We start from the raw sequence: 15,846 nt of genomic DNA, 5'->3' as shown, positions 1-15,846 counted from the left end.
CTTAAGAAGGTAGGAGGGGGAAACTCTCATGCCAATGGGGTTCACATTCCAATAGCCAAGACCCACTATCAATAGGGAATTTTTCAAGTATGAAATTTCCCAATGGTGAAATTTCCAACATTTATAAGTCCAAGAAATCTTGAGGTTTACAAATGCTTCATGTTCTCATAAAGTCAATTTTCCAAGAAAATAACTTACATATATACATGGTACAAAAAGCCTCTACATTTAGTGATTATTTGGTGGCAAAACAGCACAATTGAAAGAATGCTAGACTTGGACAGGTGATCTGGGTTCATATCCATTCTATATCATTCAATCATTGTGGCCTTAGTATATATCTTCAAATCTTACCTTTGATTTATTCAGCTTTACAATAAGGAAGTTAGAATGAATAGCCTTATTTTTTTCTATTTCTAAATCTATCATCAAAGTTTGACTCATAGATATAATTTTCAATAAATGGAAAAAGTTAAAAATATGTATTTTTTAGAAACTTTACTTGGAGTCAAGACCTGAAAGAGGAATTCTTAGAACTGAAAGGGGAAGTTGTGATCATTTATTAAACTTTTTTAATTTTACTATCAGAAAAATAAGATTCATTGAGATGGACTGTCTTCCTTTAGTCATACAGTGAAAGAACTGAAATTAATTATATTTTGATATCCAGACTCCAATCCAGTATTTCTTCCCAAAAATTATACCTATAGGTAATGTAGAAGAAAGACAATGATATCTGTGTGATCAAGAATGCCAGACAAAAACACTAAAAACAATTTCAGGTTTTCTACATGGTACATGTAGAAAACTTGTACCATGTAGAAAACTTGAAACTTCAGATCCAGTTTTTAGGAATTTTAAATTTTCTTTCCTTTCTTTATCCATCTTTCTCCCTCTCTCCTATATCTCTTCTTCTGGGCCTCTGTCTCACTTTTTATCTCTTTTGACAAGCACAACATCTTTGAAATCTGATCTTTACCCAAGTCCCAAACAGGATAACATAATTATCTCTTAGCTAAAATTCACAAACTTAATAGACTTATTCAGCAGAGTTTATCTCCCTAGAGAACACATTTCTCTAGTTGGAGCTTTGACACACTAAGAGTTAGCATATTGAGTTTCTAAAAATAAATCAAACAACCCAATTCTCCTCCATCAATTTTATGTGTCCCTCTATGACTCCAGGGATAGAAACTGAATTTGGTCTATATGTTTGTGTGTGATTATTTTTAAAAAGCATGGACTTTCTTCTCAATACAGGAAAAATTCTAAAGGGTTAAGTATCAACAAAAAAGACTATATTTCAAAGAATGGAATCAGAAAGACCTATATTCAAATTTTCCATATTGTTCTAGTTGAGTGACTTGGTAGAAGTCATTTTACCTGTGTTAAAGTTGAGCTTTGCTCACCTGGCAGTGGGAAGATATTGTCTGGAGCTTGAGGATTTGGGGAGATGCTCTTTTCATGGCTAGTTCTGGTAGACTGCAAGTTTTGCATAAATTTTAAGCAGTGTGATCCTAGGAGAGGTAAATCCACTGTTCTCCCAGGATTGGTCTCTGGTCCCCTGAAAAGACTAGATACCTCTATGCCTTTCTATTTTGACCAGGTACCCTGTTTCCTTGTTACTGGCAACTCACACCCTCTGTCTCCTGGAACTTCAACTCAGATCTTCATACAGGCAATAGAGCTGCCAAATAGTAGCAGCTATATCCAGTACCCATCAAAGGGCCTCCTGTAATCTCTTTCTGACCGGTTGTCTAACCCCTTACTGTCTGTGTCTCCAGATAGGCTTCCATCTCAGAGCCACACACTTTTCCTGAGGATATCTTAAGTTTTCTTAGGCTGAGAAAATGTTTCATTTTTATCTTTGTTGGCCCTGCTGTTCAACAATTTGATTTGAGGTGTTACTTTAAAGTTGTTTGGAGGAGAATGTTAGGAGAGTGCAGCTTGATGGCTGCCCCTAATCTGTTGTCTTTGATCACAATTTGTAAGTATTTGTCTGGAAGTTGTCTTCACTTTTGTTTGTTTTTTAATGAAGGAAAGGAAAGTAGCTTCTTCAAGAGGGAAGTAACTGCTTGTTTGCCAAAGAATGAGGAAGTTATTAGGTGAGTCATCATGTAAGGGTCACACTAAAAGGAACAGAAAAATATAATTTGTTGATGTCTCATATAAGCTTACTAAGGCAACAATTTGGCTATATGAAGTTTGTTGTTTTCCAGACTTTGTAGCAAATGCCTCACCAATAACCTCATGAAACTTGTCAAAATTTGGCATACATATTGGTGGCAAAGCTAGCATGGAACAAATGCTTTTAGATCAGAGACAGTGTTTGGATTTTTGTTTTTTTTCCAGCAGACTTCCCCTACCTACTTTGTAGGAACCTCTTACACTGATACCTATCTTAACCCCAAGAATCACAGCTATTTTCTCTTTCTCTGGAAATTAACTTCAATCCACTTCTTGATATTTGGAATTCTCCCTCTCAATAACTGCCAAATTACAGTAGATGACACAATGAAAAGATAGTTAATACTGAAGTCAGGATGATATAAATTCAAATGTAGCCTTATACTCTTACACAAAGATCACACAGAGCAAATAGCAAAGAAACACATTTACCTATATTATAGCAAGAAGTCAAGGAAGATATATGTAAAGATCGAAAAGAACCTCCCATTGGTAGTGTGATAACAAAACAACTGAGAGAGTGGCTCCTGAATCTATCCAAGCAGAGAATCTAGAGAATCCTTACAGTCTCTAGAGTAGTAATCTTGGGAGAGAGTCATGATGGAGACTGTCTTCTCAGAGCATTGTCCTTCAACAATCTGAAGTGACATTGGCCCCTACCATTTTTCTCTCTTAAAGCTAAAAGTCAACTCAATGTTATGCTAGAAGACTCTGCCCTTGAGAATCCCATGGAAGGGTTTGGAAGAGAACTGAAGCTCTCTCTCTCCATTTTTGTCTCATCCTTCATGCATAGCAAAGTCTTTATTTCCACCAATAAGGAGAGAGATTCATATCAATGGACTTTAGGACTGAAGTTAAACATAATCTGTTTTTTAAAGAGCATTAGTTTGTGAACCTGGGTATTTGGGAAGTTGATAGTATTCTAGGGGAAAAATTAAGATAAAAAAGTAATCTGATAGTTTAATAGGAAATTAAATGGCTTAAGAGAGAAGAAAATTGATTTTGTTTGGGACATGTTGAGGCTTTCAATATATTACTTAACCTGTCATTCAAAACCCTGTACAATTTGTTCTCAGTTTTCTTTTTGGAATTATCTCCCATTAATCTTTTTCATCAACATTCCACTCCACTGACTTGAACAAAGATGGTCACTTTACTTTATTCCTTCCTTACTCAGTGATTATGTTTTGTGCTTTCCTATCTCTTCATTTACTTCTGCAGTTTTCTATATCTGAAATATATCTATAAAACTCAAGCTACAATTGAAAGCCTAAATCAATTGCCTTTTCCTCAAAGAAATTTTTCTAATCTCTCCAGTTAGAATTTTATTCTTCTTCTGAAACATGATAATAAATGTTATCAATTTTATTTATCACCATTATATATTTTATTTTTAAAATTTGTGTAATATTTCTCTCCTCCACAATGTGCCATGAATTGGTAGTTACATGAACCAATTGGAGACACCTTTAGCCTCTTCTACTTGTATTCTTATCCAAGAAAGACCTTAATTTCTTTCAGGAATTGAAGCAGGAAGTTGGGGGCTTTACTGTTTTTTCACCAAACAAAAGTTCCATAAGGAATATATATATATATATATATATATATATATATAGATAGATAGATAGATAGATAGATAGATAGATACACACACATATATATATATATATAACAGCAGGTAGCAAAGTAACCAATTTATCATAATCAAAAGCAAAATAGAAAGTGAGGAATGCTTACATAGGAAAATATAAGTCACACAATTGATACAGAGTACAGATACAATTCAGAGAAAAGGAGTTTTACTAATTGGAATGAAGTAACTAAGGGGAAACAGAAAAACAATGAAAAAGATGGAGACAGAGAGAGATGGAGAGAGAGAGAGAGAGAGAGAGAGAGAAAGAGAGAGTTAATGCACAGGATGGCAATGTTATCTTTACATTATATATATTTTTAAGTTTCAGGAAGTAGTTTTCAAAAAGTATTTGATACATGTAGAATTCTACTCTTTAAAGCCAAGACTTTAGAATTTAATTGGAAATAAATTTGAAAATATTCAGTTTGATTTATTGTCATATAATCTGCTAGTAAAAGTCCCCTATTCAACAACAATACCAGCACACATAAAATTGTGAATCTCCATTCTCTTAAATTGTTATGATCTAAGAGAAATTTACAAGATAGTAATATGTAAAATAATGATTTCTTTTAAAATCTGTAAAAATTCTGTTTATTAAAAGATTTGTTAGAATCCTAATGAGGATTTGGATTTTCTCTGAGGCTCAAACCTATGTTTGAGAATAATAATAAAACCCAAGTTTTTACCTCTATAATTTCTGGGTTAAGATTATATTTTGATAGCATCTGTCTACCACATAAAGTTAGAGAATAGATATTTATTCCATAACATAGTCAGCTTAGGTGACTCATCCTACCTAACTGTGCTGCTCCTGAGTTCCAAATTCTTATGTACCTATATGAAACACTCATGTAATGTCAGTTCTATATTTCTCCATGATGAATTTATACCCCAATTCTGTCTTGATCCAACTTTAACCACTTGACTTGGGCTTTGGCTAGGGCTGCAACCTATGAATTAGAACAATAAGATTAGGATTATTTTTTGGTATATATCTTTCATAGGTTAAGTTAGTGCTACTCAAAGGAAAAGACTAAACAGTAATCATTAAGTTTTTTGAGGTATCAGGAACAGACATTAATATGGGAGATTAAAAAACTTTTTTTAAAAGAGAGGCTGAGAAAACCTAAAAACCAATGTCTCAAAAGAACAGAAAATAGAAAGAGATTAACAGAAAGAGCATAACATATTGTGATAATACCATGTTTTAATGTTATCATTAGGATTTCTTTCATTAGAAATGAAAACAGTTTTCCTTGTAGTTCTGACAAAGAACAAGTAATAAGTGGTGAAAATATGGCATTATTTTACTTTTTAAATAAAGCAATAGCTCATCAAAGAAAGTCCTTAAAAGCATAGTTTATTATTGTTCTTTTTAGAGACTTTGTCTTTCAGTTTTTTAAAGTAATATTCAAATTTTTACAGGACTTACTTGCAGAATAACCGCAGAAATAACAACTTAGTTTAGAAGCATCAATCCAAGGACAAATATTTTGTTTGTAGAGAAGTGATTTTGTTTTTATTTTAATGAGGCTCTCTACAAGGGAAAAATGAAGTAATTATGACTCCTCCATCTAAGGATGCATCTCTGTATGCTCTTATTTGTTTATTCCTTTCTTTTCTCAGTAAAAGAAATAAGAAACTTTGGAGCATAGTGATTATTAGAAGCTGAAAAATTATAAAAGCTATTTCAAACATGGTTAGTGAGGAAAATCACATATTACAAATCCTAATAACTTTGTCAAATCAGAGTCACAGTATTATAAATGCATGTTTATTTTTACTTTGATTTGTGAAATCCATCTGCTAATTTACTATTATATATGCATTTTACATATTTAGTGTATATGTTTTATACACACATAATAAACAATTTCAATTCAACTAAAGTAAATAACATTCATATTTTCAACAAAGCATTGATAATAGAATTCCACTATACTCTGATCTTAGACGAATGTTTCATATAGGTACATAAGAATTTGTGACTTGGGAGCAGTATAGTTAGCCAAGCTTACTTAGTTAATATTCAACTTAAGAAGGTATTTTATAAACACTGATATCAGTCTCAAATATATTAATTTTAAAACACAAATCTAAGTGAAGGGCAACTAGTCACTCTTAGAAAAAGCAAATATAGTTTTTGACTCTGCCACTGCCTCTGTGACTGTGGACTAATAATTTCACCTCTCTGAGCCTCAACTTCTTTATCTACAAAAAGATTGAGAAACTAAATCACCCTTCAGATCTCTTTCATTTCTAATCTTTTTTCTTCTTTCTAGCTTCAGCACCAAAAAAAGAGTGCCTGACAAGTAATAGACAATTACTGAATTCTAGTTGATTGATTGATTGGTTAATTTCCCACAAACTCATCCTTCTCTCCTAGGAATATGTGAATTTAGATTCTCTTTGGTGTTTTCCAAGGTATTTCCTAACGTAGCATATTCTGTTAAGCCTTCTATCTTGAGACATAATATTCTTTCCATTATGTATAATATCTTACAGACTTTGAAGTCAGTGCTGCCTCAAGAGCATTGACTCATAGAACAATACAAAGGATATCTTATGTCAATCACTAAAGACTGTGTAAATTGCCTAAGTGTTAACCCAGCTGGTTTCTGGTTACTGGTCGCCAGTTCAGAAAGCAGAATTTACAGGTAAATATTTTGTTTTGGTGAGAGACCTACCAGCTCAAAATGACTCTAAGATTCTTTCTTGCTTCTTGCTCTTCTGCCACAAACAAGTAGCCATTCACATATCTACCAAAACCCATGAGGTATTGCTACTGTTCTGAAAATAATTGATTGTCTTGTATTTTGTCACTGCTTTTCAACCTTTTCAGGAAAAGAAATGTGTTATTTCTCTATAAATTTCTAATTTAATATTCACACATTAAAAACTACAATTGGATTATTTCAATCATATTCTAGGAGTCCAGAATATCTATTTGAGTATTGGATAAGATTTTATGGGTATATAAAACATATTAATTATATTTTCAGAACCACTTGAGAGTTTATTGTAGTGTGATGGGCAATGCCTCCAAATAGTAAATAGGCATTAAGAATTGATTTCACCATCCTCTACATCATTATTTGCATGATCCTGTGAAATAAATGAGTGTTCAGTTGCGAAGGCAATTTGAATATGAACTGAGAAAGTAGAAAATAATTTTTACTTTAAATTTGATACTTAACAGACATTTTAATTAATATTATGAACACTAAAGGGAAACACTTGGCAAAAGACAGAGGAAACAGGATAAAAACCTCTGTTTTCATTACTTTCCTAGTAAATATAATTGCAAAGTTGGATGAAGTAAGACATGCATCCAAAAGCAGAGAAGATAGGTGGTCAGAGATATCCACCTTCAAAAATATGTTGTGTACAGCTGAGAGACAATCTAATATTAAATTAAACAGAACTTACGCAATAATAATTTGAATTGGAGAAAATATTTTAAGAAATTTCTTTTTTATATGCCTATTGCCTATCCTATGCATTTCTTGCACACAGAATGTGATGAATAAATACTCATGAGCTAGTGTTATGTTTTCTTCCTTATTCTAAAGTTTTGTTATTATTTTCCTTATTTTGTAGCCATTTATGAATTCCTAACTTATGTAGTAGACATGAAAAATCAAGAAATTCAAGAATAATCTTCATTCCACGAAACCTGTTCTTTCCAAAGTTACCAATGAATTTTTCAATTGACAAATTAAATTTTTTCAAATCTTTTTCTCCTTGACTTCCCTTCAGACTTTTAGAATGCCATTATCTCCCTTCTTGAAACACTCTTCCTCTAGGCTTTCAGGACAACACTGCCTCCTATTTCTCTTCCTATATATTTGCTGGATTCTCATCTAAGTCATGCACTCTAAATGTAGGTTTCCCACAGGGCTCTGTCTTGTCCCCTAATCTCTTAACTCTCTCTCCTACTTCAATTAGAAATCTCATTAGCTCCCATGGATTTAATTATTCTCTCTGTGCTGATGATTCTCAAATCTACCTATCCTTCCTGAATTCCTCTGCTGATCTGGTCTCACATCTCCAATTAACTTTCAGATATCAAAAATCTTTAGTTGTCTAATAGACAACTAAAACAAAATATAACAAAAACTGAATTATTTTTTTCTCCCTAAATACCCTTTACCCTCCAAATTTCCCTATTTCTCTGGAGGAAATAAATATCCCCTCAGTCCTACAAATTGGAATCATAGGCACTGTCACTAATTCCTTATCTATTGCCAAGATCTACTGATTTCACCTTTGCAATATTTCTTGGATACTTCCTCCATCTCTCCCCTGATGTTATCATATCAATAAGGAAGGTTGTCTTTCACATCAATCTTGAACTATTACTGTAGTCTTATGTTGTGCTACTCATATCAAGAATACTCCAATCTATTCTGCATTCAGCCATCAAAATGGTGCTCCTAAAGTACAATTCTTATGTCATACACACACTCAAATTTTAGTGGCTCTCTATCACTTCCAGGATTAAATACAAAATCCTGAGTTCAATTTTCAAAGCCTCCCATTCCACCTCAACTCCTTTCTAGTCTTTTTTATGCCTTACTCTATGCCATGTAGTTTTCCATCTAATGACACTGAATTTGTTTCTCCCCAACAAACACACTCCATCTCTCAACTCCAAATATTTTCTCTGGATATTAGTATTGCCTAGAATATTCTTCCTTTTATATTTATCTGCCCCTTTCTAGTTCCAACTAAACACCCATCTTCTACAGAAGGCTTTTCTCAATAATTTACTTTTATTTATTTTACTCTTCTATTTTCTATTTATCCTGTAGATAACTCTTGTATACACATTTGCTGATTTATTGTTTTTCCCATAGATTTTGAGCTTCTTAAGAGTAAGCAGCTGTATTTTGCCTTTATTTGTATACCAGTGTTTAGTACAATGTTTGACACCTCACAAATATTTCATAAATATGCACTAATGGACTGACAAATAATTGAGATCCATCTCATTCCAGAATATGAGTCAAAGTTTGTTAGAAGGGAAAAACAGGGTAGTCAAATTGGATTGAATTTGCTATTTAGTCTATAGAAGAGATTAAGGGTAAACATGATATCTATCTGCAATTATTTAAGATTCTGTTACATTGAAAAGTTGAAAGAACATTTGCTCAGGAGTCAGATGATATAAGTCTGAGCCCTATATATGTAATGTAACTGCTTGTGTGACACTGCACAAGTCATTTAATTTTATTTGGCCTCAATTTTTTTTCATTTGTAAAAAAAAAAGAAGGAACTGTACCTGAGGGCCTGTGAAATTAACTCAAGTACAATTTTCTATGTCAATATAGAAAATAATATACAAAATAAGTAAACTTATTTCATGTTGCCATGGGAAATAGTAATAGGGTCATAGTGGAATATTTCAGAGAAGTAGATTTCAACATAATATAAAAAAATACTTATTAGCAGGTAGAGTTTCAATGACAGGATATATTACATTATTAGAGAGTAAATTCTTTATCACTGAGAATACTCAAATTGAAGTTACATAACAGTTATTGGGATGTGAGGGAGAAAGAATTTCTATAACAGATTAGGTTAGAACTCTAAAATATGTGAGAACTTTAGATTACCCCACCCTACTTCGTCTAACAAAATCAGGAATATCTACACCCATACTTAAGAATTAAGTATTTAGGAGGATGGCCTATGACAGACATGTGCTAGCAAATGACAAATAAGAAACAGCTGACAGACCCCTGGGCTGTCCTAAGTCAAGCTTAAGCTACCATTGGTACAGGTGAAATGAAGAAAACTGATGTGAAATTGTCTATATATTTCACATCACTTCCTCTCTTCGGGGCTCTTTCCCCAGAGAGGTGGCTCTGGCTGGTAGAGTCCTGAGCATTTTGATATCTTGGCATGGTGGCAGCTATTGTCCAGTTTAGCGGTGAGTTTTCCTTGATCCTATACTGGGAGAAGCTGAGTAGCTAGTTCAGGTTCAGGCATCTTAGCTGAGCCTTCTTGGAGTTTAGGCTGATACTTTATCCCTTACCTTTCAAACATTATCCTCTTAGAGAAAACCTCTAATCTTCCCCCCTGGCACAGGCCAGACAGTAGAAATCCTACACCTTTTCCCTCTCCTTTCTCCTTAAGTCCTTTCCTCTATATTAATTAAAATCACCATAAATTTCTAGCTGACTTGGGTATTTTATTTGGGATATCACCTAGTGACCAAAAACTAATTTATATTAGGTCACAACCCTAAAATTATCCTTACATATGAGTAGGTTGGAAGGGCCAGAGAGATGTGGCATGAATTGTATATGAAAGGGCATTTATTTTACAACCAGATATGATGTGTATTGCTCTTACTTGGGCATTGATTCACTTTGAAATATTGTGCAAATCATAACCCAATTCTTCTTATCTGTTAAATAAGGTTAATGAACTACAAACTTGTGAAGTATTTCATCTTGCAATGAAGTTGAGATGATGGACATTTAAAATATACATATTTTATTATTATAAACTACAGTGGTCAAAACAGTGAGATCATAATTGAATCCACACTCTGGCAACTTCTGATAAATTTTTTTGCATTATTTATCAGATTTTTTTAGTTACTCTTATCCTGACTGTTATATAAATAAGAAACAGACTAAATACTGTCCCTTTCTATTCTCTCATGATGACCAGAGTGCAGACTTATTCATAAACTCAATGAAATAGTCAGCTATTCTTCCCAAATATTTCCATAGATTTGGCATGATCATTTATCTAAATGTCAACTCTATTAATTCTGTGTATACTTTTTGTGGCATCATGGGACATATTGTCTTTATGAATTAGAGTATTTTCTTTTTATTTCAAAACAAAATTTCTCTTCATGAATATTTTGTATGAGTTTGCTTAGCTTATATAGTGTGTTGAATTCCTTTCCATTTGAATTCATCCATTCTAAGAGAACTAGTCTCTAAAATCCCTTATAAAAGTTAAACTGAAAAATGTTAAATACACTTATCAATTTACTAATTCAATCAAGACCACATATTCTCCTGTTATTACAATATGTTGATTTATCCCTTTGACTATAAGTTTCAGTCCAACAAACATTTATGTTACAACTGCATGCAGTTATTTTACTACTATATTTCATGAACTACATCCCTACTATATTTAAGTGATTGTAGTATAGAGACAAAAGCAAGAAATTCTGATAGCAAGAATTCTAAATTTCTCATGTGCAAACTTCTCAATTTCTCAGTTTCACAATAGGAGAATCATTCTTGATTTTGCTATTCTTCAAACCCTAAGACCAATAACTTACAAAGTTTTCTTATCTAATTTACTTTTATAAGGGAATAATCATTTTAGGCTATTATTATGTGCCAGACACTATTCTAAATGCTAAGGACATAAACATAAGTGAAAAAGATTTACAGTCAAGGGTTTACTTTCTAAGAGGGGAAATTAAAACACAAAAGATAACTGAAAATTACAAAATGAAGGAGGAAAGAGGTAACTGTTAGGCAGCATGGTACTGAAGTTCAGAAGGTCAGAAGACTAGATAGCAAGGAAAGTATGTTTAGCTGACATCAAGGAAAGAGTTCAAATATAGAAGAAGTGGTCTAATATGGTGAAGGGGTATCACATGATAAGAAAGCACATGAATTCATGTGACCAACAAGATGAAGGACTACTCTCTCCAATCTTAACAACTTTTCAAATATCCCTAAAAAGGAATTATGCACAAAAAATAAAGCAATGTTAACGGTCTCCATATTCATATATACCAACAATTAGACACATGCTGTAAAAGTATGATAATCCATTTTCTGCAATATATAAAATTAAGCCCTGATTTTTAACATTTGTCAATTTTGGGCATATAAAAGGTCACATTGGAAATTTAGCAATCAACTCTCACAAGTCAGTATAAGCTGACTCCAGCGTAGCCCTGCAAAAATTCTAAAAAGGTGAAAGCCTGATAAACTAATAGAATAGAAGTCTAATCCCTAAATTCTAACATGCTGACTCAGTAATCCTTTCCTCACTAGCCTCTATACTCTGGCAGGGCTGTACAACCTAACACATGGGGGCAGAAGAATTGAAATTTCAGCCCCAAATCCTTTCAGTGCCATAAAAAATCAAAAGGCAGAAGTTTAATCTGACCTAAAGAATATTTGAGCACCATATTACAAGAATATTCATCTAGGGAACTGAGGAACAGAGGTAACAGAGTAACTGTCTATGTGTGTGTACATGTGTGTGTGAAAGAGAGAGAGAGAGAGAGAGAGAGAGAGAGAGAGAGAGAGAGAGAGAGAGAGAGAGAGAGAGGAGAGATTTTGCTTCAATAAACCTTATGGAAAGTGGAATATCATCCATCTCAAACCAATTCTGTCACCCTTAGAAATCATTTGAGGTAGGGGGCAGCTATGTATCTCAGTGGATTGAGAGCCAGGTCTAGAGATGGGAGGTCCTAGGTTCAAATATGGTCTCAGACACTTCCCAGCTGTTTGACCCTGGGCAAGTCAAGTTCCATTGCCTGGCCCTTACCACTCTTTTGCCTTGGAACCAATACATAGTTTCAATTACAAGATGGAAGGTAAGGGTTTTAAAAAAGAAATCATTTGAGGCAGATACCAGAGCTGTTGACAAAGGAATTGCCTTATATAGGAAAAGATTCAGACAGCTTTGAGATCCAGCCCCCAGGGAAATAATCAATGGGAATGAGTGAGAATTTGAGTTATAGAAGAGTATAAGGAAATAAAAAGACTGATATTACCCAAGTTTTCAAGTGAAAGAAAACTTGGAGAATTTTAGCACTAGTAGATAAACCAAGAGAGGAGATACTAAAAATAAGAGGGAGCACAACCACATTATTTAACTGAATCCAAGAATCTATGACTAAATATTGCAGTACAAAGAAAATTGAATCAATATCTAATTAATTCTACAAACAGCATGATACAAAAGCAAAAATTTTCTTAATGGTATGAAAGAAAAATCTGGTGTGTGTGAAAGGAATTTATGATCTGCACAGTGGAAATAATCAACAGGAAAACATATAGAAACAAACGAAGCAAAACAAACAAACCCAAAAACATACTGTCAAATCTCATCAAAGAAAGGAGAGAACTGATTGAAATTAGAGCTACACAGACACAAAATACAATCCAGAAGAAGAAAGACTAAAAGCAATAATGGCAAAAGGAAAAATGATCTCCATGCAAGTAGAACACATTAATCTCATAGATAAGATATGTCAAAAAAAAAAAAAGACAAAGAGGTCTTCCAATGGAACACACTAAGTCCAAAAACCTGAACTAAGTAACATGCGAAACAACACAATAAATTGCCCAAAGTTTCAAAATATAAAAAACAAAGAGCTCCTTGAGAGACCTTTCAATTGGCCTTTAAGATAAACAAAAACAAAAACAAAAAGAATAGCCATCATCTCCACTATTACCACTACAATTAAATTATATTTTGAACATCAAGATATATAATGGCTAAAGGTAGAAATCTCTTTAAAACAAATAATCTAAGTGAACAGGAGACAAACCTTTGAATATAAAGGTAAAGAATTCAAATAACAGGGCAGAGCCACAATGGTGGCAAAATAGCAGCTAAATCTTCTAGCCTCCCTGAATTTCCTTCCAAACCAATGATTACAAAGCATTTTGAAAGGCCAGAAGTAAAGCAGGTGTTAAGATCGTTTTTATTAATTTCTACTTTTTATATGCAAGAGCAAAAGGAGTAATACTTTTTATCAGGAGACACTTTGCTGTGCCACTTGGCAGTTGGTGACAGTTAGAAGAGTGTAGCTAAGTGTGGTTTGTAAGTTGAAGATCTTTGGAAAGGGCTTTTTGTCTCTGGGTCCCATAGGGAGTGCAGTGTGTGACTTGCTTTCTCTGGGACTATGAAGAGACAGAAATGGATTTAAGGCCTTTTTAATTATTAGTAATTTCAGTAGTGTAAAGGGGGGGGAAAGGATTAAATTTAAATGGGTTGGACTGGATTATTTAAGAGTGTGGTCACCAGGAATTTATATTAATTCCAAAGAGATTCATTGGCAATTTATTTACAAAATGTAGAAAGAGTTAAGTAAAGAAAATGAGAGAGATGATAGCTTAAGATATCTAGCCTAAGCACTAAGTAATTTACTTCTGGCCCCTAGCCCAATCCAAGCAGGGAGAGTTGGTTCTTAGCTGGCCTTAGCAAAGATGAGGACGTGGGGAAAAACTCTCAAGAGGCTAGTTTCTTCAGAAAATATCCAGGAAAGGAGTCAGCTCTTTCACTAACCACATGTCAGTCCAACAGTCTCATAAGGAACAGGGTCTAAGGTTCAGTTAGCAGATTTCTCCTTCAGCCTCCACTCCAAAGAACGAAGAAGTCCCCTTCACAGGAAGTGACAGCTCCTTTTAAAGATACTTCTTTTACATCACTTCCAGTGTCTTTCTCTAAATTTATGTCTACTAATCACAGTTAAAGCTTTGCTTTAGGACTGCCCAGGGGAAGTTAGTTTAATTCTGATTTGTCACCCACTATTGCACACATGTGTCACAGACCACCCACTTAATGATTAAATGGAATGTTTACACTTTTGGTGATTAAATCTAAAAACATGCAGGGGTTACAATTTTTTTTCTTCACAACCAGGGGAGTTAATTTTAGTCTTCACAGTAGATAGATAGATAGATTGTGGTTATATTGTTAGATAGAAAGAGAAGGAGAATAGGTGTGGGCTTCAGGCTAGCAAAAGATACTGAGGCAGATAGATGTAGGGATGTTTTCAGAAAAATTGAGATAAAATTGGGATCTTGGGTTTAGTTATAATCTATTATAAGATCACTTTCACTTTCCTGCTTCCTATTTCTTATCCCTATTTCCTAATAATAAACTAAGTGTTTTAGCATTTAATAAACTGAGTACTGGCTTTTGATCAAACTCCTGACTCCAAAATTTAACCCCTCACACAAGATGAGTAAAGGGGTACTCTCACTGGACAAAGCATGAAAGCTAGGAAGTGAGAAAGGATTCCCACATTATAAGGGGGAAAATCTCATGAGGAAAAGCTCAGGCTGACTACCTCTTCCCCTCCCCAGCACCTACAACCCCAAGGCAGAGCCAGAGCCTGGAAACTCTCCAAATTCTCAGAAGTTGACTGAAAGCACCACAGACTTACACCTGAGGTTTCCTCCAGGACTTAACAGTGAGACTTCGGGTTTAATAATACAGAACTTAGTCCTAGCAGGGGCTGGAAGATAGCCTCAACAATGTAGCCTATTACACCATTGACCCACTCTTGAATATCTCAGCCATTGGAGGTGGGATCATAGTTACAGAAGCAGCAGTAGCAATTGAGGAAGATAGCCTTAGGGCAAAATGCTTTAAAGCATGCTACACAAAATACACCACAGATCTACCTGCCCTCACTCAGGTTTTTAACAGGTTAGGGAAGATAGTTACAAGACAAAGCCCAGAAAGAGAGTAGTTAAGATAGCAATGACCACCAATATGCAGGAATCCCAATCCTCCAGGGGGGAAAGGAGTAAACAGTAGCAAAAATAAGCTCTTTACCCTGGGAAATTTCTAAGGAGAAAAAAAAGGCAAAATACAGAAGAAACAGGAGAGAGTGAGAAACAAGAAAATATAGCAAAATAACCTCCCCAATGGAAATTGGTCACAAATTCAAAAAGAGATTCAAGAACCAAGTAAGAAATACAGAAGATAATGGATTAAAAGACAAAATTACTCAAATGTAAAAGAGGCACAGAAATGAAATGAAGTAATAAGGAAATTGGAGACAAAAAAATGTCCTGATGAAAACCATGAAAAGCAGAATAGACCAAACTGAAAAAGAAAATCAAAAGTTCATAATTGAAAATAAGTCTTTAAAGACTAGAATTGGGCAATTAGAAATTAATGATTTCATGAGACAGCAAGAAATAATAAAACAAGATCAAAAGAATGAAAAAATAGATGGAAATATGAAATATCTTATTTAAAAAACAAACAACTGACCTGAAAAA

Source organism: Monodelphis domestica, chromosome 1 (assembly GCF_027887165.1).
Source record: "Monodelphis domestica isolate mMonDom1 chromosome 1, mMonDom1.pri, whole genome shotgun sequence".
Taxonomy (NCBI): Eukaryota; Metazoa; Chordata; class Mammalia; order Didelphimorphia; family Didelphidae; genus Monodelphis; species Monodelphis domestica.
The sequence above is the reverse complement of the archived record's forward strand: the minus strand, read 5'-3'. Positions refer to the sequence as shown.